Source organism: Artemia sp. Qi Xiang Cuo, chromosome 17, assembly GCF_049724085.1.
Source record: "Artemia sp. Qi Xiang Cuo chromosome 17, ASM4972408v1, whole genome shotgun sequence".
NCBI lineage: Eukaryota > Metazoa > Arthropoda > Branchiopoda > Anostraca > Artemiidae > Artemia > Artemia sp. Qi Xiang Cuo.
The window spans coordinates 40222217-40248141 of record NC_142810.1 but is presented as its reverse complement, the minus strand read 5'-3'; the positions used below and the strand labels follow the sequence as shown (position 1 = coordinate 40248141).

The window sequence follows — 25925 nt, the reverse complement described above, 5'->3', positions numbered from 1 at the left end:
GAAACCCGTCTGGTATGGCAGGTACCGTTCGTAGTAATAGGTGACTGACCCTGATAAGCCAATGTACCGGTTAAACTACACACATATCCATGCCTAAAGCGTAGGATTGATATTCCCTATGGCCTTACTACTCACAGCCCCTTTCATACACGGAATAATTTCTGTTTGTTTTAAGTTTTAACGTCGCTCCTTACTTTCAGTTTAAAAAACTTTTTATTTATTTAAGGGCTGCGAAAGTGGGGGGTTAGGGGGTGGCAGCCCCCCAACTGTACCTCCTAATCCCTGTACGTTTTAAGGTTCGAACTTGTGACTCAGCCTCTTTAACTCTTTAGAAAACGTAGTTTTTTTCAAATAATTAATTATAAAAGCCACTATATGTAGCGATTCCCTTTAAAATGAGCCATTGAACAGCCCTCTATGATGTTCCAGTGCCTCACTAACAGTGGAGGAAAAACGAAAAAAGATGCTTGCAATGCAGAATATCGTGGTTGCAGCCACTTTCTTTGTTTTTCAAGCCAATGGATTTTCCTTGTTGTTCAAGGCAAGGGATATAACTTTCCTTTAAAGAAGTTTTCGGACAAGGTGGTTGTAATAGTGCTCTTTATGTTTGGATCTGACACAATTTTTAGGAATTTAAGCTATTTTTTGTTAGTATGTGACGTGTTTGTCTCTTACTAGGTTGCAGCTACTGCTGCAACCCTTTACTATTTGAAATGTACCAGTTTTCAGCTTTATATGTATACTTTCCAAAAGATAAGTTTGTTGCATCATCATGGAAATGATGATTTATTTTAATACTTTAGTTACTATGGGGTATTTTGTAAAGCTTTACACATTTCCGAAATGACAGTTGTGTTATTATGAATATTAGTGTTCAGACTAAGAAGGATACTTAACAGAATACTATTCTGCCCTTAAGAGCATCGACGAGTTCTGTTCTAGGTCTTTTCAACGCAAAATTGTGTTCAGTTCTATATATTTACAAATTTTATATACCAAAAACTTCGTTTTCTAGATATTCTCCATGAATCATTTTTGTTTCAATTACATAGTTACTTAACTCAGCACGAACAAGGTATTTTCCTTTGCATATATCCCTGAAATTTATGCATTAGTGTATGTCATATCCTACGGCTATGACGTTATTCATCACCTGGTATACGAAAATGCAGTTTTTTGTAAAAAATTGATTTATTCTAAAATTGTGTTTTGTCCGGGTTGCAGTGGTAGCTAGCAACCTAGTAAGAGACGATCAATTACAAAAGCGACTATATGTATGAATTTCCTATAAAATGAAATATTAAGTAGCTCTATGATGTTCTGATAGCCCGCTAGCCCTGGTACAAAAAAGAAGTAAAAAAGGGAGAGCAAAGTTGGGATAGGAGTCATTTGAAAGGAAATTAATAGAATTCACTGGAATAGAAACCAAGCAACTGGTCTAGCATATACAAACTTGTCCTAGAATTAGCCAAGAATTTTCTTTTAAACCACAGTGGAGCTAAATCCTAACTTTGGCATGTTTTAAATATTAATTTCAAAAAGGCTTTACTGGACAATATACTATAGATACTATGAACAACAGTTGTGCTTACAGTGAGGGCGAGTTTGCAGTGGACAAGCACCATAAGCACCGGTTTTGGCTGGTTTATTCGGTATGTATCTTTACGCGGCAAATTTTACTCATTAGCTTGCAATAACTCCTCACTGGTCGATAGCAGAAGAACAACATGCTAGTCCATCAGCATGGACTAGCATGGGAATACACGGACTATTGGCTCCTAGATCGAGCAGGAAGTGGCCAAATATTGCGGAAAGTAGTTACCGTTGGGTATGATTTACACACGATTATGGTTACAGGGATGGGGGACCTCGGTGACGCACTGACCATTCCTTAATACGAATAGTTGATTGATTATAGAGCAGGACAGACTTTCAGTTTCAAGCGAAAATTCACTTAATTATTATTATTTTTTCTATTTCTGCACGTAAGAATAAAAGTAAACACGATAATAATAACTCATTATTTTTTAATTTTTCTCTAAAAAATGACCGTATTGCATGTAAATCTAATAGTATATATTATTTTGTAAGTGGTCCGTGAAGTGATGAATGATTCCCCTAGTGGTTCACAAAATCATTCGGGTTGGCCATCCCTGGTCTAAAGTATGCTGATTATTTGGTTTGGGACGAGGGTCGGTGGTATGGCTCTGTAGGCTTAGCCAGAGTTGACCCAGTTCCAAATGGGTACTTGGAGAAATCCAGGTAAGTTAAACGGCAAAGCTGGCCCCCAACCTTCCATGGCACTTCCTGACTAAAGGGCCAAGAAACGGAGATCTGCACCATATCTCTTTTTTTTACATGGCCTTAAAAAAGGTGATTGGTGACGAAACGAACACACAAAAAAAACAACTGTTTGCTGGGTGCGCAGGAATGGTAATAACGTTATGGTAATAACGTATAACGTATTAAATTACGTTATGATAATAACGTTTTAACTTATCATATCTATGTATAATATGTACTTATCATACCACATCATCTATGAAATATATCTTTACTTCATTTGTATTTGACTAGCATATTTATCACTATTGTTTTTAATAGTTTCTTGTATTTCAGGCGAAAAATGACCCGAAATTTGCCGAATATCTAGAGGTTCATAAGAAAGATGCGACAGCCATCTGGGAAAATGATGCTTCCACAGCCCTGGAGAACACGGATATAGTTGAAGAAAGCGATAAGCAGCCCGACAGTAAGATGGAGTCTTACAAGTCTTTCCAAGGAAGTCTTTATTTAGAGTGAACTTCGTAGTTAGTAACTGGTTAGATTGGTATGCGTTTTGAGATTTTTTTTTTGTATCTTGAAAAAAGGAGACTATAGTGAGCTTGGGCTTAACGATGCAACAAGCCTTAATTATGCAACATTCCGTTTGTGAAAAATAATAAATTTCCATAAGTTAGGGGCCCTGTGCCTCGGGCTGAGTAATTCGTGTCACTCCAAAAGCCATACTCACCTTTCATCTAACCAGAGTAAAATAGTTATCTCCAATTTCCGATCCAATTTGATCGTTGGCACTTAGGGGTACACTGGGCATTGTATGTTTGGGAGGGCCATGGGTCCAATTTTTAACCTCCAATGGTACACATTTATATTCTCTGTGAAAACAATAATAATAGATGTAACGATCGTTCTTAACTGATGCTGTGTTCAGACGCAGGAATAAATTTTGAATTTTGGTCCGATCAAATTTATGACCCAGACCAATCACAATCAAGATCGAAACATTTTGGAAGTTGGTTTAAGACAGATTAATTTAAGACACTTTTTCCACAAAAAAAGTTTTTCAAAGAAAATTAAAAAACTCCATTAAGCTAAAAATGAACAGAAACAAATTCAAATAATCTTCCAAGCGTAAAAGTACCACATCTCCATTAATAAATAAATTAAACACAAAACAAATAGAAATTACAATAGATAACCGAGTCAAACTCAAAATGAGCAAAAATTAACTTGAGTAGGGTTTACAACCCCCATTCGTTCTTAAAACCAGAGCATAATTTACCCTTTACTAAAAACTAAATACATTTTAAGTGTTTTCACTTTTTTTTTACTTTAATAAATAAAAAAATATTAAAACTTTAGAGAATAAATATCAGTATATGCATATTAAACTGAAAATCCACATTCATTTGTTTTTTCAGTGAAATGCAAATGATTTTCTCGTCTTGAGAAGGCATGGGGGTTATCAGCCCTATTCATGTCAATTTTCCCATATTTTGAGTTTGACTGTGTTATTTATTGCAATTTCTGTTCGTTTAAATGTTGGTTTTTGGATTAAAAACAAACATTTTTGAATCAAAAGCAACTTGGTGGACTGTGATAAAAAAGTTGAGAGCCATTGATAATTGGAAAAAAAATATAGCCAAGACAGATAGTCTTAGTGAGAAGCGAAGCTTGCATAAGCTTTTTTCATTTAAACTTACAGATTGAAACGATTGAAACGAATCTTTTCTGTTCGTTAATATCTGCTCCTTAGCATTAACGTCTTGGCTTGTGGTCAGTTGAAAATTCCTCTCATCAAGTCCTAGAATCTTCTACTTAATACAATAGCCCTTTGTCTGATATTGCTGATATGTCCTTTTGATAACTTGTATGCTCGTATACTTCTTGAAATTTTTATCTCAATGCTCTTAGCCTTGCAAGTAGTTGCAAAAAAGTAGTAGTTGATGTAGTAGAAGTAGTAGTAAATGTAGTAGCAGTAAATATAAAAGTAGTAATAGTAGTAGCGTGCACATATTGCCTTTTGATCAGAGGATCTTCCCGTTTAAGCATTATCTGAACTTTCCTGCTTAATACCCAAATCAATTATCGAGATACAATCTTTTGACAATGTACATGCACATAGAATCTTTTGATTTAGTTCAAATTTCCCCTCAGTAATGTAAATGGAGTAGTGTGGTTGTAGTAGTAGTGGTGGCATGCAAATATTGCCTTTTTTTTATCATCTCCGTAATCATTTCCTGAAAGTTCCAAATTAATTTACCCAGTCAGTTCTGAGCTACACCTTTTCGACAATCCGTATACGCATAACATGTTTTGATTTAGTTCAACACTCTACTCACTATTCTCTGGAAGGCCCACCTGAATGCCCAATGCCCTTCGTCTTTTTGGAAAGTAAAGTTCGAAATACGTACCTTTCGCAATAACATATATTATATGTAAACAATGAACGAATTGCCCTGGGGACTGTGAGGAGGTTGACATCCCCAAAGACATAATTACTGGATCTTCAACAACTCTGTATGGAATGGCTTTCCTAAGATTTTAATTGGATATGTTTGGAGAATGTTAGCCTGGGGGGGATGGTTGCCCTCTATTTACTTTTGACTCTTGAAAAGGGCACTAGAAGTTCCGACTTCCAATCAAATAAGCTTCATTCGATCTGAAGCTTATACGACCACACATTCCATAAAAACCTTATATGCCTACGGGGCATAACTTACAACCCTTCCCCCAGGGCTCTGAGGAGTCGTCCCCTGGGCTCTGGCGCAAGGTAGAGCTAGTTGCCCTCTATCACTTTTGACTTCTAAAAAGGAACTAGAAATATAAATTTCCAATCAAATGAGTCTCCTCTAAAGTTCACACGACCACTCCTTCCATAAAAACTTTATATTCCCCTGGGGCAAAACTTACAACCCTCGCCCCCCGACTCTGGGGGCTGTGTCAACCCCAAAGGCCTTGTTAAGTGATCTTTGAACTATTTTTTAAACAAATGGCTGTCTCGAAATTTATATTAAATACCCTATATTTGGGGAAAATTAGACTTGTTGGGGAGAGGGGGTAGCTGCACTCTGATCACTTTGACTCTTAAAAAGGGCACTAGAGCTTCTGATTTTCAATCCATTGACCCCCTCTGAAGTTTATTATGCTCCAAGAGCATACCTTGAAAGCTTTTTTCTGAGGACTGTCGGTGATTGTCATCCTCAAATGCATAATTTTTGGACCTTACAACTACGCTGAACACAATTGCTATCTAAAAAGTTTTATTGGATGTGTCTGGGGAAATGATAGGCGTGAGGGGGGGGGGGGGTTGCCCTCCAATCACTTATAATTATCGAAAAGGGCGCTAGCCCTTTCAATTTCCAATCGGAGGAGCCCTTTTCTAAGCTTCTACGACAACTCCTTCTAAACGAAGGGTCCTGGTCTAAAACGGAAAAAATAAAAAAAACAAGTTTTTTTTAACTGAAAGTAAGGAGCGAGATTAAAACTTAAAACGAACAGAAATTATTCCGTATATGAAAGGGGCTGTCCCCTCCTCAACGCCGGCTCTCTACGCTAAAGTTTTTTATCGCTTAAAAAAAAGTTGTGAGACAGAGTCAAACTTCAGCGTAAAGAGCGAGGCGTTAAGGAGGGGACAGCCCCTTTCATATACGGAATAATTCCTTTTCGTTTTAAATTTTGATGTTGTTCCTTACTTTCAGTTGAAAAAATTGTTTTTTTTTTATTATTTAATTTATAAATCGTTTTTTTTAAATAATGCTAGGAAAGCTGGTGCCCCCTTCATAGCAATGTCGCTTCCCCAATGATAACTTCCTCCATGAAAGATCCTCCCACGTACCCCTCGACCCACCCCATCCCCCCAACTACCAGACAAAATCCCCCCTGAAAACTTCTGAATACTTCCCAATAACCAATACTATACGTTAACACTGGGCAAAGTTCACAACTTGCAGGCCTTCCCCCGGTGACTGTGGGGGATTAAGTCATCCTCAAAGACATAGTTATAGAATATTTGACCATGCTGAACAAAATGGCTATCTCAAAATTTTGATCGGGGACTTTTGGGAAAAAATGAGCGTTGGAAGGGGCCTAGTTGCCGTCCATTTTTTAGTCACTTAAAAAGGGCACTAGTACTTTTAATTTCCATTCGAATGAGTCCTCCCGCGAGATTCTAAGACCACTGGTTCGATACGATCACCCCTGGGAAAAAAAAAAAAAACTAACAAGCACACGTCCATGATCTTTCTTCTGGCAAAAAATACAAAATTTCACATTTTTACAGATAGGAGCTTGAAACTTCTGTACTAGGGTTCTCTGATACGCCGAATCTGATCTATTACTTTTAGGGGGTGTTTCCTCATTTTCTATATATTTGAAATCAGCAAAAAAATCAGATTCTTTTGATGTTGTACTGTTATCAAAATTTCGTTTTTTAGAGTTTCGGTTACTCTTGAGCCGGTTCGCTCCTTACTTACTGTTCGTTACTACGAACTGTTTGATAGCAAAACAAAAAATAAACAAATGTGGTGTGCCACATCACTTTTTACTTAGGCAGCACTATGGCGCTGCCTATGACTCCCTTGCGTGAAAACACCGTTTAAGTCTACGCTATTGCGCTGACTATGAAAAGGGAGCGTTGGTTCTGGGAATGATAATCAGAGTTATGAAGCCAGTCTTTTTTTATTCTTCCGTTGACGGACTCATGGGCGTGACGAATGCTTGCCTCTATAGAAAAAAAAATCGATTTTTTGGGAGGTTTGACTGCTTTCAACCAAGAATCACCAGATTTTTCTAAGAGAAAGATACAAAATTTGTGTAGTTCCTACCGACCATAAGGAATCAACAATCCAGCTTTAGTCTTTCAAGCTTTGACTGTAAAATTACTTTTTCAATTGATATCAGTCTGATTTCTTCGAAAGTTTGGTTCGAACTTTTCAAGCTACCGAGATGATTCAACGAACTCGTCAAAATTATTGAAATAACTTACATCCTGCCGGTGACTTTCACGATACAAGTGATTGTTCTGCCACACAAAACATGTTAAAACATAATTACAGATGCTCTTTGGTGACAAGGTGTAATAGTCTAATGATTATAGTAAGGAAACAAAACATCTGAAATACAACAAATGAATGTTGATAGACAGTTTAATACAAATTTACAGACATTTACACATTAAAGTCTCAATAATTTCCACTTTATTAAAGCTAAAAAAGAGAAAACATTTAATATTTATTTTGTTTTATAAACTGCAAATTATGGTCTGGTTTTCAGAAGGCCCGGGGGCATGTCAGGCCTACTTATGTTAATTTCTGCTCGTATTGAGTTTCACTCGGTTATTTATTGAAATTTCTGCTGGTTTTGGGGTTTTATTTATTTATTGATGGTGATTTGTGGTAGTTTTACGCTTGGAAGATTATTTTAGCATATTTCTGCTCATTGTCGGTTTAAATGGAGCTCTTGACTTTTGTTTGAAAAACTTACTTTGTGATAAGAGTATTTTAAATTAATTAATAAATGAGAGGAGTACCTCAAATAGAATAAAACTATGAATCATTGTGCGGTACTAGAAAATAGGCAATATATTTCTGTCTCTCGTCTAATTTGTATCGCCATATATTTTTTTACCTTATCCTGTTTTTGCTAGTTTATACCAATAAATATTCACTATAGTTAAAGAAAACCCGATTTTAATCCATAAATAGACTATGCAAAGCTGTCCCTAGTACAGCTGTCGCCTTAGTTCCCATTATTACTCTGTTCATTAAATATTGTGCCTAAAGTTTGAGCATTCTTTACTCCTCCCCCTTAGTTTTTCTGAGATGATCCGCCAAGCCTGTTCCTACTCTACCAAACTTAAGAGAAACAAGAATAAAGGGGACTGATGGTTCATACAGTTCTCAATTATTAACCTAAGTGCGAAAATTCCCTTTCCTAAAACCACAAGCGTTTTTCTTAACTTCCCTGGTGCCACTTCTTGTTCTAGTAAATATGCCTCTAAGCATGCTTAAACATAACTCTATACACAAATTGGCTAGTCCTTGTCTTATAAATTACTTTGTCCAGTCAAGCTAATGCCCAAAATGTTAGAAGTAACTTAAAAGAGTGGAAAATGGCACTAGTGTCGAAAAAAAACACCAGTCCCAACAAGCGTTTGGCGTTTTTTGTATTGTTTTTCAACTTCCTAATTGCTCTTTTTTTCACAAACTGAAACAAAACGATTATTACTACACTAATTTTTTGAATTATTCTAATTTCGCTAATTTCACCCATTGTTAAACTGAAAAAAGGCCGAGAAACGTCAAATGCTAGATAAAGTTGACATTTTTTTGTCGGCGCTGGTGCCAGTTTCTGCTCTTGCAAGTTACTCATACTCTCTAAACATTTCTCCATAACTATCAAATGTGCCTTAGTTTGAACATATACTGGTACGTTATGTTGCTAGTAAATTCTTTCTGGAAAACAGAGGACGTGTTTCAGAGCATCTGTGGCAGATGCTCATTGATATAAGCCTTGACAAAATAGAATCTATGAATAATGATAAATCATATTTATCTCCATTGCTAAGCTACTACCAGAAAAAAAACTCGCCAAGAGGTTTAAGTCTTTTGGACCAACCATAAATAATGACTAAAGATGCAAAGGCCGCTTCAGTTTTTTTGCCTACTTTGCAGATCTCTGTATTCTCTCTTAGGTTGCCTAATTGACGAATAAAAACAGCCGAAATTAAGGGTTTAGACTCCTTTGATGATAAGCACAGGAGACACATGCCTAGAACAAGCATCTATTGAGTATCTATTGAATATCGATCAAGGAGATAAGATTTCTATACAGCAAGACTCATAAAATCGATACTATTATCTACCATTCCAGTTTTACTGGTTAGAGCGGTTAGAACTGGTTTTACCTGGTTAAAGAATATATAAAAAAACGGGGAAATTTCTGTTTAAAGATCGTCAAAGCAGGTGCAGACCCTTTTGGTGACTTTCGTCACCATGACAAACATTAGGATCGCTCTGCTCAAAACCCTTTCCTCTTCAACTAATACTTATACCCGATATGTACAATCTGTTACATAACAGGCTAAAATCTCTTATGTCTCAGTACCAAGCTGTCTCCCAGCTTGTGTTCTAAACTAGAAACAGGCATGTAAGTAAATGTAATGATGAGAGGCACATGAAAAGAGGTAAGGGAGGGAAAGGGGGTTGACGATAAATTACTTACGATTTTTTGATTTTTTTGGATTATTCCATATTTTGCGCACAATTTCCCCCTTGCAAATATGTTCTTCTCCTCCCAAAATGGATTTCTACGTCCGTGCTTTTGTCTCTATACTAACTAAATATATTTGATGACACTATATTACTTCAAACTATATCCAAATTTGTGCAACATTTTGTTTTACTGGCAGCTGGGAATGAATCCCAGGCCTCGCATTGCCAAGAAGACTTCAATGCACTGTGCGACCACAGATACCGCGCAACTTTCATGTCGGAAAACTCTCTAATATTTAAATCAATTACCACGGCAACGCTGATCTCAACTTCAGAAAGAAAGGAAGAAAAACCACCCGGCGTTTCTCATAGGCATACTTGAATAACCTGCAAACTTCGCTATTAGTAGGCTATTGAGTTGAGTTGCATTTAAGGGCAAAACAATCGAGTAAAAGGTTAGAAAACCTGAAAAAAGATATAGGGTAGGCTCTGAATTTTATAATATTCAATTTGCCTAGCTTAAGTGACAGTTGGCTATCCTTCTTGTGGGCTATAGCCTTGGCTCTTCCTGCTTCTTTGTCATATGAATTTGGCTACTAAACCTATGGAGAATCTAATTTGCAGCACTGGGATTAGTATATTCCACACAAGGGATCTTCTTGTTATCTTGAAAAGCAGCTAGACTAGGCTAAGTTTGGGGAATGAAACTTCAGGGAATGCATTGAGAACTAGGCCTAAGGCTAAATTTTCTCCTGTGAGGGGGATTTCAGTTAAGATTAATTATGATACAGAGGTTAAATTAGAAAAAGAGATGTAGGCTAGTATTAGATTCTCTGGTCAATATTTACCAAACCATATTATTGAGTTAGGCTAGGACTAAAGTGATTACACCATTCGATGCCTTTTTTAATGCTGATTACGAATATAATAAGCATTTCGGAAATGAATTTCAGCCCGCCCCCCCCCCTATATAGTCCAATTCAGGGTTAGGTAAGGTTGAGTTAGGTTAGGTATAGCCTATATAGGGGGGGGGGCTGAAACTCATTTCGGTAAAATTATACTTTAGCTACTTTTGACTATCTTGGAAAGGGGTTAGGTTAAGAAAATGAAACTTTAAGGGATAGGTCTACAGGCTAAAGTATGTCCTGGGAAGGTATATTGAAGTATCTACCTCCACTCCTTCTCCCTCTAGAGGGTACTGACCTTGGATGTCCTTTAAAAATATGTGTGTTATAAAAGCGAAACCTTGCAAAATAGATCTTCTGCTTAAATAAAGTACAAGAAAAGTGTTTTCAAAATTGCTGCACAACTTTGCTCAATCCCAATTTATAAGGTTTTAAAGATATGCAAATACATTTCCTAAATATTGGAAACAAACTATTTATATGTCTTAAAATTCTGCTCAAATAACTGAAATTGCATTTTCAGAGCTAAAGCCAGAGAAAAAGAAACTGATAACTGAAAATTAAGGTAAAATGTTGTTTTGTCAAAATTTCAATGGGCATAGACCTGTCATGTAGGCAAATTTCATGACCCTCTAGAGGGAGAAGAAGTGGAGGTATGCATTTCAAAATACCTTCCTGGGACATACTTGAGCTTGTAGACCCATCCCTGAAAGTTTCATTTTCTTAACCCAACCCCTTTCCAAGATAGCCAAAAGTAACTAAAGTAGAATTTTACCTTCATTTCCGATAGAAATGCTTATTATATTTATAATCAGCATAAAAAAGGCATCAAATGGTGTATTCACTTTATTCCTAATTCAATAATATGATTTTGTAGATATTAGGCTAACCAATTCTCCAATCAATGTTTTATTGCCCTAATTATGCACTTATTTTCCAGAAGCATATAATTTTGCAGGTAAGGTTTATATTAACAGACTAAAAAAAAGATAAAAAAAATATACCACTAGATAAAAAAAAAAACACACCACTAGCATCAGAATTTTGTCCTGAGTCCAAATATAACACTCATTTCTGTTGCAAATTATTTTCAAAATTACTTCTAAGTTTCTTCAATTTTCCAAAACATCTTTCATCAAAACAAACACTTAATGACAGCTACATATACAGTTTTATAAATATCAGATAAATAGCACTTAATGTATACAAGCTAATCACTCATATCTAACTCTTCATCATCACTTTCTAATGCACTAGAGATGTCACTGACTGGTGCTCTAAGGGCCCTATTGATTCCAGGGGGATAGAGCCAACAAAAGGCCTGGTTGACTGCTGCCAAAGTGTTGCAATACTGCCAGCATGCCACACTTGCACCAGTGGCACAACATTGGCTGGATGATTAATTTGGTAATGAGTATATCCATGGCTAGACAATGTACTATAAGCTCCCCATTTATCACTGTAAATAATGCTTCCAGGCTTAATAGATTTTTAATAATAAGAATTAAAGTTTCCTTGTTTCTTTGGAGGCCATCAGTCAGGGGTACAATAATTTTTTTTACCACCACCAATGTGTTGCAATGCTGCTGGCACAAGCATGCAGGTAGCATTGCAAAACTTTGGTGGCAGTCAAACAGGCCTTTTGTTGGCAGCATTCAGTCTATGTGCTGGCATGGCACCAGGGTCTAATCTAAATTTATACCACTAAATAAATTAGGTCACTTGGTGGTTTTTGGTGGAACAGAGAGAGAGAACAAAAAAAAAATTATTTTACCCCCTGACTGATGGCCAAAAAGGCCTCCAAAGAAACAAGGAAGCTTTAATTCCTGTTATTAAAAAATATATTAAGCCTGGAAGCATTATTTACATTGATAAATGGGGAGCTTATAGTACATTGTCCAGCCATGGGTATACCCATTACCAAATCAATCATTTAGCCAATTTTGTGCCACCAGTGCAAGTGTGGCTCCGGCAGGTACATATACAGGTTTATATTAAACCTGTATGTGTACCTGCCATAAAGTTTTTGTTTTTATGAAAGAAGTTTTGCTGTTTTTAAAGAAGCTTAGAAGCAATTTTGAAAATAATTTGCAATGGAAATGAATGTGATATTTGGATTCAGGAGGAATTCTGAAGCCAGTTGTAAGTTTTTCCCAAAAAAATGAATAACTCAAACTGTTTGGTATTTCTCAAATCCAATCACCGCTTAAAAAGATTTAATATTTTTCATACCAAACCACTGATAAACAAGATTTAGTGCATTCAAGTTCAAATAACAGCTTTCATCAAAATTTTGTATTGTTCAAATTGAATTGCCGCCATGACATTTCTATGAAAAAAAAACAAGAAACTTGAAGAAGCTTGGAAGTAATTTTGAAAATAATTTGCAACAGAAATGAGTGTAATATTTGGACTCAGGATGAAATTCTGATGCTAGTGGTATGTTTTTTTATCTATCTGATTTGTCTGTTAATATAAACCTTACCCAATTTTGCTCCTGTGAAGGGAACTAGCCTATGGTAAACATATAGGCTATATGATTCCATTACTGACATAGGGAAAAGATTAGGAAACCACTTAGTAAAATTGTAATTTAGATTTTTTGCTATCTTGGAAAGGGGTTAGCCTAAGTTAGGAAAATGAAACTTTCAGGGATAAATCCAGTTCAGGGCAAAAAACATACTCTGGAAGGTATTGCCAAGCTTCTGTGTTAACAGATACCCAGTCTATGACTATTGGAAAAAATTAGTTTATGAGCTTATATAAAATGATACTATCCAATCTCCTTATAATTAAAAATATTTTTGCCATCTAGTTGGAAAACTTTGCCCATCCCTATAGGAGAAATCTATATTTACCAACTAGGGTAAAGGCACCAATGATTCAACAGTGCAATTTTGGAACCACTGTTGAAATTTTCCTTCAAAACAGGATAGCTCTGCTTAGCCGTGACTTGGAGCGCCATCTCTTGAAGCCGTCATTATATTTCGACGGTGCAAAACGTGGACACTATATCCGGTACACCCAGATAAGTAAAGAAAATTTAATTCGGTCAGTTTCCTGTTTTTGACACAAAAGGATCTCCCGACAATTTTTCAGGTATGTAATGTTCAAACTGTCATTACTTGGTTATTTTTTGCAAGAAAAAGTTGGGATAAGCGCCAATGTGTCGAGATACATCTGATCTTCTCTGAAATGTAGCCACATTAGCTTTTTCAACAGCGATAATTGCGACAAAAATTTTCCAGACAAGAATTTTTTTAGCGACAATTGCATTGTCGAAACTAGTTTCCAAGTGTCGAAAATTCTTGTTCAATGTAGTGGAATACCAGGTGGACTAAAAATGTTCCTTCAGCTGCATTCAAGAGTAAATATTGGCTTCTATCAAGGGATTTATTTCTTTGGCGAATATCTCATAGTAACCTTGTCAAAATTTTGGACAGACAGCAACAGGCCCTGTTGAAATATAGGTGACTTTGTCAAAACTTCACTGAACCTGTAAAACATGAGAAATAATAGGTGTCAAAATTCCAGGATCCACTGACAAAACCATAGGCACCATAGCTGTCGAATTTACAGGTGCTCTCTGTGCAACGAAAGATTTTGATGATTATTATTTCTAATAATATTTCAGATGAAAGAACATTTAAACAAAAGTTTTTTTTTTAAACTTTGAAGTTTTACTTACAGACACTGGATTTTTCCATCATCTGAGGATCTGCTGCTTGGCCTTATACCATGCAGGGGCGTAAATTGCTATGGGGCAGGGGGGCAGTTGCCCCCCCCCCCCCAGACCCGATTTTGCCCCCCCTCCCATTAGATTATATTTAGATTGAATACACCGTTTTGCTCCATTTAGATTATACCCTTATTTATCCTTCATCCAAATATAAATAAAAATTTTATTGAATACAAAATCTTATACAAAATGATGTGTTGGTCTATGTTTTGGACGAAACTAAGAATCTGCATATGAAAATAAAATCCACTAAATCAAATAAACTTCTTAAATTTCTTGAAATCCACTCCCGTTTTCCTAGACCCTATCCCTTTCAAAATGCTAGTGAAACAATTTTATTATACTAAATTTGTTATACTAAATACTATTTTTGCATACTCTCTCATACTTTTATACATTAAATGAAGTTGAAGAAAAACAAAGAAACAAGAATTTACGTGTCAAATACACCAGGTTCCGCCCACATGTATTCCCCAAGTATTTAGACGGGTGTCAAATTGGGTTCCAACTTGCGTTGAAAACAGGTAACTTTTTTGTTGTGTCGAGCTTTTAGCTGAAAATGCTCTAATTTCGGAAAATAGGAGTTTTTTACCCTTTCCAGGCAAAACTTTAAACTTCTCATCAATCTACTAGATTTATAGATGTTTTTCCTACATGCTGAAACCCTTTTCATACCGAAAGTTTTTAAATTAAGACTTCTAGAGTAGAAAAACTGTTTTTTTTTACAAAAACTGTTGAATCATCGGTTTAACACCCAATACGGGTGTTGAATTGGGTTCCAACTTGCGTCAAAAACAGGTAACTTTTTTGTTGTGTTGAATTTACAGGTGAAAATGCTCTAATTTCGGAAAATTGGAGTTTTGTACCCTTTCCAGACAAAACTTCAAACTTCTCATCAAACAGTTAGATTCATAGATGTTTTTCCTACATACTGAAACGCTTTTCAAACCAAAAGTCTTTAAATTAAGACTTCTAGAGTAGAAAAATTGGTTTTTTACAAAAACTGTTGAATCATCGGTACCTTTAGCCTAGTTGACAAGAAACATTTCCACTGCAAAACTTTTATTTTCCAACCAGTTGACTAATAACTTCTCCCCAGCTACACTTAATTGGTAAATTTTTACCAAATCAAATTATTGATTTACAAATGAATTTTGATGCCTTTTTTTATGCTCTTTCCAAATATAATAGGCTAATCATTTTTGTTGGAAATGAATTTTACCCCCACCCCTACATACCAATTCAGGGTATGTATTTGAACATTAGGAGGGTGGGGGTAAAGTTTAAACTTATCTCCCATTAACATCAGAAATAAATTTGCCCCCATCCCCCCCTAATGTGCAATATATATCCTGAATTGGTATAAAAAAATATAAGTACAACAAACAGGTTATTGCCAGTAAATGTAAACAAAAAGAAATATTTTGCCTGCATCAAACAAGGCATCTTCGGCGTAGACAAAAAAAAAAACTAAAACTAAAAAATGTATAAAAAGCTAAACGAGACTAAACTTAATAGTATACTATGCAAATGTTTAGAATTGTCAATTTTGAGCTTTCATCGTGAAACCCCCTAACAAAAGCAACTGGTTTGGTATATATAGGGGTTGGGGTAAAATTAATTTCCAACAAAATGATTATATATTTGGAAAGAGCATAAAAAAAGGCATCAAGTGGTATATTCACTTTATTTATAAGTCAATAATATGATTTGGTAAAAATTTACCCTTAATTTTGCTAATTAGCAGGAAACAAACATTGCCCCAGAAAACAATTTATTTTCCAAATAGTTGACTAATACCTTCTCCCCAGCAACGCTTCAATTTGCCAACTAGCTGGAAACAAACATTGCACCAGAAAAGAATTTATTTTCCAACTAGTTCACTGTAACTTCTCAACAAAACTCAATTTTTTCAATAGGCTTTCACCCTGGCTTATTTATTATAGGCTGGACTACTTAAAATTGTGAGTGCACTCATCTCTAAGAATAGAAGGGTAGATTAGTCAAATTTCCAAACATGGTAAAATTTCAGTTTAGCAGCACTTCTCAAAAAACATGGTAGGCTAATAAAATAAAAATGACAATGTTCTTATTTCATTTTCTTTTTCAACTTGACTAGTTGTTATACTGGCAACAAAGCAACCCTCCCTCCCTGATGATCCCATCAATATATACAAAACTAAAAGAAAATTACAAAAAATGGATGACAACTTGCTAGATTTTTTCCATAAAAATTGCCTACAAATTGTTCTGGGTACCCAGATGACTGACCATATTTCAAACAGTAGGCTGTGCAAAAAATGTGGTTCAATCCTTCTTTCTAGGGCTATAATAAAAGAAAGGTCTTTCTAGGGCACATTCTCCAGATGAAGGATGACAAATTGCTAAGGTTTTTTTTTTTACCAACTGTCTAGGGCTAAAAGGAAAGCAAGGTGTCCTTGTTTTGGGTGAGAGGATGTCATAAAGAAAGATTTAAAGGAAATGGGAAATTCCTGGGAGGGGAGAAGTTACTAGTTGGAAAATGATTTTTTTTTTCTGGGGTAATGTTTGTTTCCAGCTAGTTGGCAAAATTAAGTTTTACTGGCAAGAAGTTATTTGTCAACTAGTTGGAAAAATCAAGTTTTGCTGGGGAGAAGTTATTAGTAAACTAGTTGGAAAATGAAAATCTTGCTGGGGCACCATTTATTGTCAACTAGTTGACAAATTCAAGTGTTGCTGGGGAGAAGTTATTAGTCAACTAGTTGGAAAATGAATTGTTTTCTGGGGCAATCTTTGTTTCCAGTTAGTTAGAAAAATAAAGTTTTGATGTGGATAAGTTACTAGTCAACTAATTAGAAAATGAGTTGTTTTCTGGGGCAATGTTTGTTTCCAGCAACACATGAATTGAAAATCAAGCATTTTGCAGTAGGCATCAAGACATGGCTAATTGTAGAAAAAGCCAAGACAGATAGTCCAATTGATTGAGAGGGAAATCTGGGATAAGCCCTCTTTAGGATTGTATAAAAATGATGTAAGAAGGAGATTGGATTGTAACATTCTATATAAGCTTATAAAGTAATTTTTTCCAGTAGTCAAAGGGCAGAATCCCCTTTTTCAATAGGCTTTCACCCTGGCCTATTTATTATAGGCTGGGCTACTTGAAACTGAGTGCACACATATCTAAGAATAGTATGGTAAATTAGTCAAATCTTCAAATAATGGTAAAATTTCAGTTTAACAGCTCAAAACACATGGTAGGCTAAAAAAAAAATAACAATGTTCTTATTTCATGCTCTTTTTCAATATATTAGTTGTTATCCTGACAGCAAAGCAACCCTCCCTCCCTGATAATCCCATCAAGATATACAAAACTAAAGAAAATTAAAAAAAATGGGTGACAATTTGCTAGATGTTTTCCATAGAAATTGCCTACAGATTGTTCTGGGTACCTGGCTGACAGACCATATTTCAAATAGTAGGCTGTACAAAAAGTGTGGCTCAATCCTGCTTTCTAGGGCTATAATGAAAGAAAGGTTGAGATGGCTAGGGCACATTCTTCAGATGAAGGATGACAAATTGCCAAAAAAAATTTTTTTGACCAACTGTCTAGGGCTAAAAGGAAAGCAGGTTGTCCTTGTCTGGGATGAGAGTATGTCATAAAAAAAGATTTAAGGAAATGGGAACTTCCTAGGAGGGGAGAAGTTACTAGTTGGAAAATGAATTGTTTTCTGGAACAATTTTTGTTTCCAGCTAGTTGGGAAAATTAAGTTTTGATGGGGAGAACTTATTTGTCAACTAGTTGGAAAATGAAAGTTTTGCTGGGGCAAATTTAAGTTCTGGGGAGAATTTATTAGTCAACTAGTTGGAAAAATTAAGTTTTGCTTGGGAGAAGTTATTAGTCAACTAGTTAGAAAATGAAAGTTTTGCTGAGGCAAAATTGACTGTTAACTAGTTGGCAAATTTAAGTGTTTCTGGGGAGAAAGTACTGGCAACTAGTTGGATAAATTAAGTTTTGTTGGGGAGAAGTTATTAGTCAACTAGTTGGAAAATGAAAGTTTTGCTGGGGCAAAATTTATTGTCAACTAGTTGGCAAATTTAAGTGTTTCTGGGGAGAAGTTATTAGTCAACTAGTTGGAAAAATTGTTTTGCTGGAGAGAGGTTATTAGTCAACTAGTTGGAAAAGGAAATTTTTTCTGGGGCAACATTTATTATCAACTATTTTTTCCAATAGTCAAAGGGTGGAGTTCCTGTGTTAACCCTCTTCCAATTTCTAAGACTTAGAAATTTGCCTATTTGACAGGTCTATAGGCTACCTAGCCTGTTGAAATTTTGACAAAACAATATTTTACCTTAATCTTCAGTCATCTATTTCTTTTTCTAGCATATGGACCTAAAGCATATGGACCTAGCATATGAAAAATACAAAGAAAAGGTATTTTTCAATGAATGTACCAAAAAAGGTACTTTTCAAAATCTAGGGAACTTATACCTCCTTATGACCCCAAATTGATGCTAGCATTTAAAGTCAATTAATCTGAATACAACATTAACAAAGCCAAATTATATATTTTGAAATAAACGTCCTACCTTTACACCAATACCTTTACATCCTACCAACAGACTTCCAAATCTTTAAAAAAATATGCCTATTGCCACAATTTATCTAGGAGAGATTGATCTAAGGATCTCCAGTTGTAGCTCATAATTACCAGAAGTAAATAAATTTCCCTTTAAATTTGCAAGTTAATTACACCTAAAAAGGAAGTCTTGCAAAATACTGACATGGTAATTTCAACTTAAAATAATATTACCTGCCAAAACTTTTAATGATGCTTATGTTGAAAAATAAATAGTCAGTATACTTGTATTTAGACCCCAACACTGAATTCAACATTAACTGCAATATTTTTCTATAAACAAAATTGAACTAAAAAAAAGAAAATGTTTTTATTCCTTTGCTTGGACAATTAGGAAGATTTTATTAAGAACAAGCTAAAAAATACCTAAATGCAGACTGAGGTGGAAATTGTAAGCTACATTTAGGCCATGTGCTATATTTTATTTTAGGATTCGTACTGCAAATTTTACCCTTCCATTTCTAAACTGTAAATTTGAATTTATTTGCCAAACTTGCCTGCTGCATATCATGTTTTATATGCTCAAATTGCAGTTTCAGTTGTATCTTTGTAATATACTGGCTGACCATGAGCATACGGAAGGGAGGGCAGAGGAGGGCAGCTGCCCCCCTAGAACTTCAAATTTACACTAGATATGGCTGTAAGAGCAGATGGTTGAAAATGTAGTTGAACAAAGGTAGATGGCTAAAAAAGCAGTTGATAGAAGGTAGTTGGTTGAAAAAGCTGGAAATAAACAGCTGTAATGACAGAATAATAGTCTAACAAGAAGCAACTATCCATAATATCTTGGAAAATTTTAGCTCTAATCCAAGAAGATTAATGTTGAAGCTTATTGATGATTTATGATTTTTGGTGATTACTTTAATAAAGATTTCGTACGTATGATAGAACTTGCTGGCAATATAAGGTTTTGTGAACTGAAAAAACGTAGATGGCTAAAAAAGCAGTTGATAAAAGATAGTTGGTTGAAAAAGCTGGAAATAAACAGCTTTAATGACAGAATAATAGTCTGACAAGAAGCAACTATCCATAATATCTTGGAAAATTTTAGCTCTAATCCAAGATTAATGTTGAAGCTTATTGATGATTTATGATTTTTGATGATTACTTTAATAAAGATTTTGTACGTATGATAGAACTTGCTGGCAATATAATTTTTTGTGAACTGCCAATATAACTTCAGATCCCCCCCCCCCCATCCTTCATTACAGAATCGGCTGCCATCACAGAATCAACATGTTTGATTTTGGAATTGTTTATCACAATATTTTGTCTTGTATTCAACAAATTCAGAAACCTTGGGATATAAACTTCTGTGACAATTGCTGGCAATTTTTGAAGAACATAGGGTTCATACTGAGTAGGATGCTCATATTGCAATTTTAAAATCATTTTTGTGATTGGTTGTTCTAAAAACACTTAAATACCAACATTAGCAGAATTAAAATGCCATTTGTTAAAAATATTTATGTGCCATGAATGCTTTGTTTAGTATAATCATTTAATTATTTAAGATCATCACTTAAATGGTTTATGAAGAATTGTGGGTTCTAGTGTGGCTGTACTTCAGAAGCCTGGGAGTGGAGGCATGGGCGTAGGCAGCATATTGTCTAGGGGGGGGGGGCAGTCGATAGTCTGATGGAATTTTATCAACTGCTTTTTCCAAACCATCTGCTTTTTGAGCCACAACTAATGTAAATTTGAAGGTCTAGGGGGCATCTTCCCCTGCCCCTCCCCCCCTCCCTACGCCCATGAGTGGAGTGGCCAAGGGGCCTAGGCCCCATGGATACTGCAAGTATGTAAACACAAATCTCAGGGCAATTCTGATAACAATTATATGTGGGCGGAACCTGGTGTATTTGACACGTAAATTCTTGTTTCTTTGTTTTTCTTCAACTTCATTTAATGTATAAAAGTATAAGAGACTATGCAAAAAGTAGAAGTAATAAAACTAACAAAATTGTTTCAAGTACGTAGTATTTGGTATAACAAAATCAGTACAACAAATTTTAATGTACATTATTAAATACAAATAGTATTTAGTATAACAAATTTAGTATAATAAAATTGTTTCACTAGCATTTTGAAAGGGATGGGGTCTAGGAAAACGGGATTAGATTTCAAGAAATTTAAGAAGTTTATTTGATTTAGCGGATTTTATTTTCATATGCAGATTCTTAGTTTCATTCAAAACATAGGCCTACGCGTCATTTTGTATAAGATTTTGTATTCGATAAAATTTTTATTTATATTCGGATGAAGGATAAATAAGGGTATAATCTAAATGGGGCAAAACTGTGTATTCAATCTAAATATGATCTAATGGGAGGGGGGGCAAAATCGGGTCTGGGGGGGGGGCAACTGCCCCCCTGCCCCAAAGCAATTTACGCCCCTGCATGGTATGAGGCCAAGCGGCAGATCCTCAAATGATGGAAAAATCCAGTGTCTGTAAGTAAAACTTCAAAGTTTTAAAAAAAACTTTTGTTTAAATGTTCTTTCATCTGAAATATTATTAGAAATAATAATCATCAAAATCTTTTGTTGCACAGAAAGAACCCGTAAATTCAACAGCTATGGTGCCTATGGTTTTGTCAGTGGATCCTGGAATTTCGACACCTTTTATTTCTCATCTGTTTTACAGGTTCAGTGAAGTTTTGACAAAGTCACCTATATTTCAACAGGGCCTGTTGCTGTCTGTCCAAAATTTCGACAAGGTTACTATGAGATATTCGCCAAAGAAATAAATCCCTTGATAGAAGCCAATATTTACGCTTAAATGCAGCTGAAGAAACATTTTTAGTCCACCTGGCATTCCACTACATTGAACAAGAATTTTCGACACTTGGAAACTAGTTTCGACAATGCAATTTCCATCTACATTTTCATTTAATTTTATCAAGAAAAAGCTAATGTGGCTACATTTCAGAGAAGATCAGATGTATCTTGACACATTGGCGCTTATCCCAACTTTTTCTTGCAAAAATTAACCAAGTAATGACAGTTCGAACATTACATACCTGAAAAATTGTCAGGAGATCCTTTCGTGTCAAAAACAGGAAACTGACTGAATTAAATGTTCTTTACTTATCTGGGTGTACCGGATATAGTGTCCAAGTTTTGCACCGTCGAAATATAATGACGGCTTCAAGAGATGGCGCTCCAAGTCACGGCTAAGCAGAGCTATCCTGTTTTGAAGGAAAATTTCAACAGTGGTTCCAAAATTGCACTGTTGAATCATTGGTGCCTTTACCCTAGTTGGCAAATATAGGTTTCTCCTATAGGCATGGGCAAAGTTTTCCAGCTAGATGACAAAACTATTTTTAATTATAAGGAGAATGGATAGCACCATTTTATATAAGATTATAAACTATATTTTCCCAAAAGTCAAAGAGTGGATATCTGTTAACACAGAAGCTTGGCAATACCTTTCAGAGTATTTTTTTGGCCCTGAACTGGATTCATCCCTGAAAGTTTCATTTTCCTAACTTAGGCTAACCCCTTTCCAAGATAGCAAAAAATCTAAATTACAATTTTACTAAGTGGTTTCCTAATCTTTTCCCTATGTCAGTAATGGAATCATATAGCCTATATGTTTACCATAGGCTAGTTCCCTTCACAGGAACAAAATTGGGTAAGGTTTATATTAACAGACTAATCAGATAGATAAAAAAAACATACCACTAGCATCAGAATTTCATCCTCAGTCCAAATACAACACTAATTTCTGTTGCAAATTATTTTCAAAATTACTTCTAAGCTTCTTTAAATTTCTTGTTTTTTTTTCACAGAAATGTCATGGCAGCAATTCAATTTGAAAAATACTAAATTTTGTTGAAAGCTCTGATTTGAATTGAAATATACTAAATCTTGTTGAGCAGTGATTTGATATGAAAAATACTAAATCTTGTTAAGTGGTGATTTGAGTTTGAATTATTTATTTTTTGGGAAAAACTTACCACTGGCTTCAGAATTTCATCCTGAATCCAAATGTCACATTCATTTGCATTGCAAATTATTTTCAAAATTGCTTCTAAGCTTCTTTAAAAACAGCAAAACTTCTTTCATCAAAACAAAAACTTTATGGCAGGTACACATACAGGTTTAATATAAACCTGTATATGTACCTGCCGGAGCCACACTTGCACTGGTGGCACAAAATTGGCTAAATGATTGATTTGGTAATGAGTATATCTATGGCTGGACAATGTACTATAAGCTCCCATTTATCACTGTAAATAATGCTTCCAGGCTTAATATTTTTTTAATAACAGGAATTAAAGTTTCCTTGTTTCTTTGGAGGCCTTTTTGGCCATCAGTCAGGGGTAAAATAATTTTTTTTTGTTCTCTCTTTCTATTCCACCAAAAACCACAAGTGACCTAATTTATTTAGTGGTATAAATTTAGATTAGACCCTGGTGCCATGCCAGTACATAGACTGAATGCTGCCAACAAAAGGCCTGGTTGACTGTCACCAAAGTGTTGCAATGCCACCTGCATGCTTGTGCCAGCAGCATTGCAACACATTGGTGGTGTTAAAGAAAAATTATTGTACCCCTGACTGATGGCCTCCAAAGAAACAAGGAAACTTTAATTCTGATTATAAAAAATCATATTCAGCCTGGAAGCATTATTTACAGTGATAAATGAGGAGCTTATAGTAAATTGTCTAGCCATGGATATACTCATTACCAAATTAATCATCCAGCCAATGTTGTCCCACTGGTGCAAGTGTGGCATGCTGGCAGTATTGCAACACTTTGGCAGCAGTCAACCAGGCCTTTTGTTGGCTCTATCCCCCTGGAATCAATAGAACCCTTAGAGCACCAGTCAGTGACACCCCTAGTGCATTAGAAAGCGATGATGAAGAGTTAGATATGAGTGATTAGCTTGTATACATTAAGTGCTATTTATCTGATATTTATAAAACTGTTTATGTAGCTGCCATTAAGTGTTTGTTTTGATGAAAGAAGTTTTGGGAAAATTGAAGAAACTTGGAAGTAATTCTGAAAATAATTTGCTACAGAAATGAGTGTTATATTTGGACTCAGGATGAAATTCTGATGCTAGTGTTATGTTTTTTTTTATCTAGTGGTATATTTTTTTATCTTTTTTTTAGTCTGTTAATATAAACCTTACCTGCAAAATTATATGCTTCTGGAAAATAAGTGCATAATTAGGGCAATAAAACATTGATTGGAGAATTGGTTAATATCTACCAAATCACATTATTGAGTTAGGAATAAAGTGAATACACCATTTGATGCCTTTTTTATGCTGATTACAAATATAATAAGCATTTCTATCATAAATGAATTTCAGCCCCCCCCCCCCCCTATATAGGCTATACCTAACCTAACTCAACCTTACCTAACCCTGAATTGGCATATATAGGGGGGGGGGCGGGCTGAAATTCATTTCCGAAATGCTTATTATATTCGTAATCAGCATTAAAAAAGGCATCGAATGGTGTAATCACTTTAGTCCTAGCCTAACTCAATAATATAATTTGGTAAATATTGACCGGAGAATCTAATGCTAGCCTACATCTCTTTTTCTAATTTAACCTCTGTCTCATAATTAATCTTAACTGAAATCCCCCTCACAGGAGAAAATTTAGCCTTAGGCCTAGTTCTCAATGCATTTCCTGAAGTTTCATTCCCCAAACTTAGCCTAGCCTAGCTGCTTTTCAAGATAACAAGAAGATCCCTTTTGTGGAATATACCAATCCCAGTGCTGCAAATTAGATCCTCTATAGGTTTAGTAGCCAAATTCATATGACAAAGAAGCAGGAAGAGCCAAGGCTATAGCCCACAAGAAGGATAGCCAACTGTCACTTAAGCTAGGCAAATTGAATATTATAAAATTCAGAGCCTACGCTATATCTTTTTTCAGATTTTCTAACCTTTTACTGGATTGATTTACCCTTAAATGCAACTCAACTTGATAGCCTACTAATAGCGAAGTTTGCATTCTTCTTCTATTTAACAGCAGGCGGGCTTTTCAGTAAAACTATTTAGCCCTTTTCCTTCTGCTTCACTCTGTGGGCTACAGAGCTACTGGCTTGATTGCCTCATATTTATTAGATATATTCAGATATCTTTCAGCAGATCTTTCGACTCTAGGAGTTCAAATATAAGATGATAGATGTCGATTTCTATGCTCTGTGTGCAGGTATAGTTGGCTAGGCTCTTGACTGATAGTGGGATTTTGTGGTGTTTGAAGTATTTTAACAGTTTAGAAAGCAAGGTATGTTGTGCAGACGTCAGCATATTACATTCAAATAGGCAATGGTCAATTGTTTCATTATTCATATTACAATGCCTGCAAAGACAGGACAGGGGAATTGAACCACTTGAATTAGAAAGCTTATATGAGAATGCAAGAAAATTTAGTCCATTTGTTCCAGAACGAATTGTATGATAAATTTTAGAAAGATACTCATTGGGAAAGGGGGAAAGGATAGGATTAATCTTATTAAAATTAATATCTGATAGCCTCCATCGGTAAATATCTCTAATTGGGATTGGTCTCCCACTTGGCTGGTCAATATTTATAGCATTTTTTGCTATTTCATCAACCTGATGATTACCACTTATGCCAGAGTGGCTAGGAATGTACTGGAAGTAAGTGTTTATGCCACTTGAAGCAAGATTATCAATAATACTGAGACAATGATAAGTGTCAATGTCCAACTTATATTGAGGAGCTGAGGCCAGCAACTCAAGGCTTGATCAAGAGTCGGACTAGATGATAATATTATTAAATTTTTCAATCAAAGATTGGTTTTGCTTAAGGTGTTCTAATGCCATGATTATGGCATTTAATTCAGCAGACATTATAGATAAATTATTAAATAATATCTCGCCCATTTCAATTTTCAGGTGAGGAAGGAAAACACCACTTGCAACCTTCTCATTCATTTTTGACCCATCAACAAACATTTGGAAGTGATTTTTATAGGTAATTGTATTAAGTTCTGCAAATTTTTTCTGAACAAAAGCAATGGGGGTTAAATCTTTATTCCATTTTGAAAATTCAGTATTTATTATGGGAAATGACCAAGTCCATGGAGGGGATTGGGGGAAAGTAGGTGCAATAGACTTTGCTGGTACAGGGAACTTCTTTTGAATATTGGCATACTCATCTGCAATACCTCTATACATGGCTGGAT

General features: G+C 35.4%; 1 long non-coding RNA gene across 1 annotated transcript in view; it reads left to right on the top strand.

The window, feature by feature from the left end:
* LOC148942196 (uncharacterized) overlaps nucleotides 1-25925 on the top strand; it is a 63338-nt gene that overhangs the window by 29950 nt on the left and 7463 nt on the right. The window contains exon 2 of the long non-coding RNA XR_016143162.1: nucleotides 2620-2830. This is a non-coding gene — a long non-coding RNA (uncharacterized LOC148942196). The remainder of the gene's footprint in view (nucleotides 1-2619; nucleotides 2831-25925) is intronic.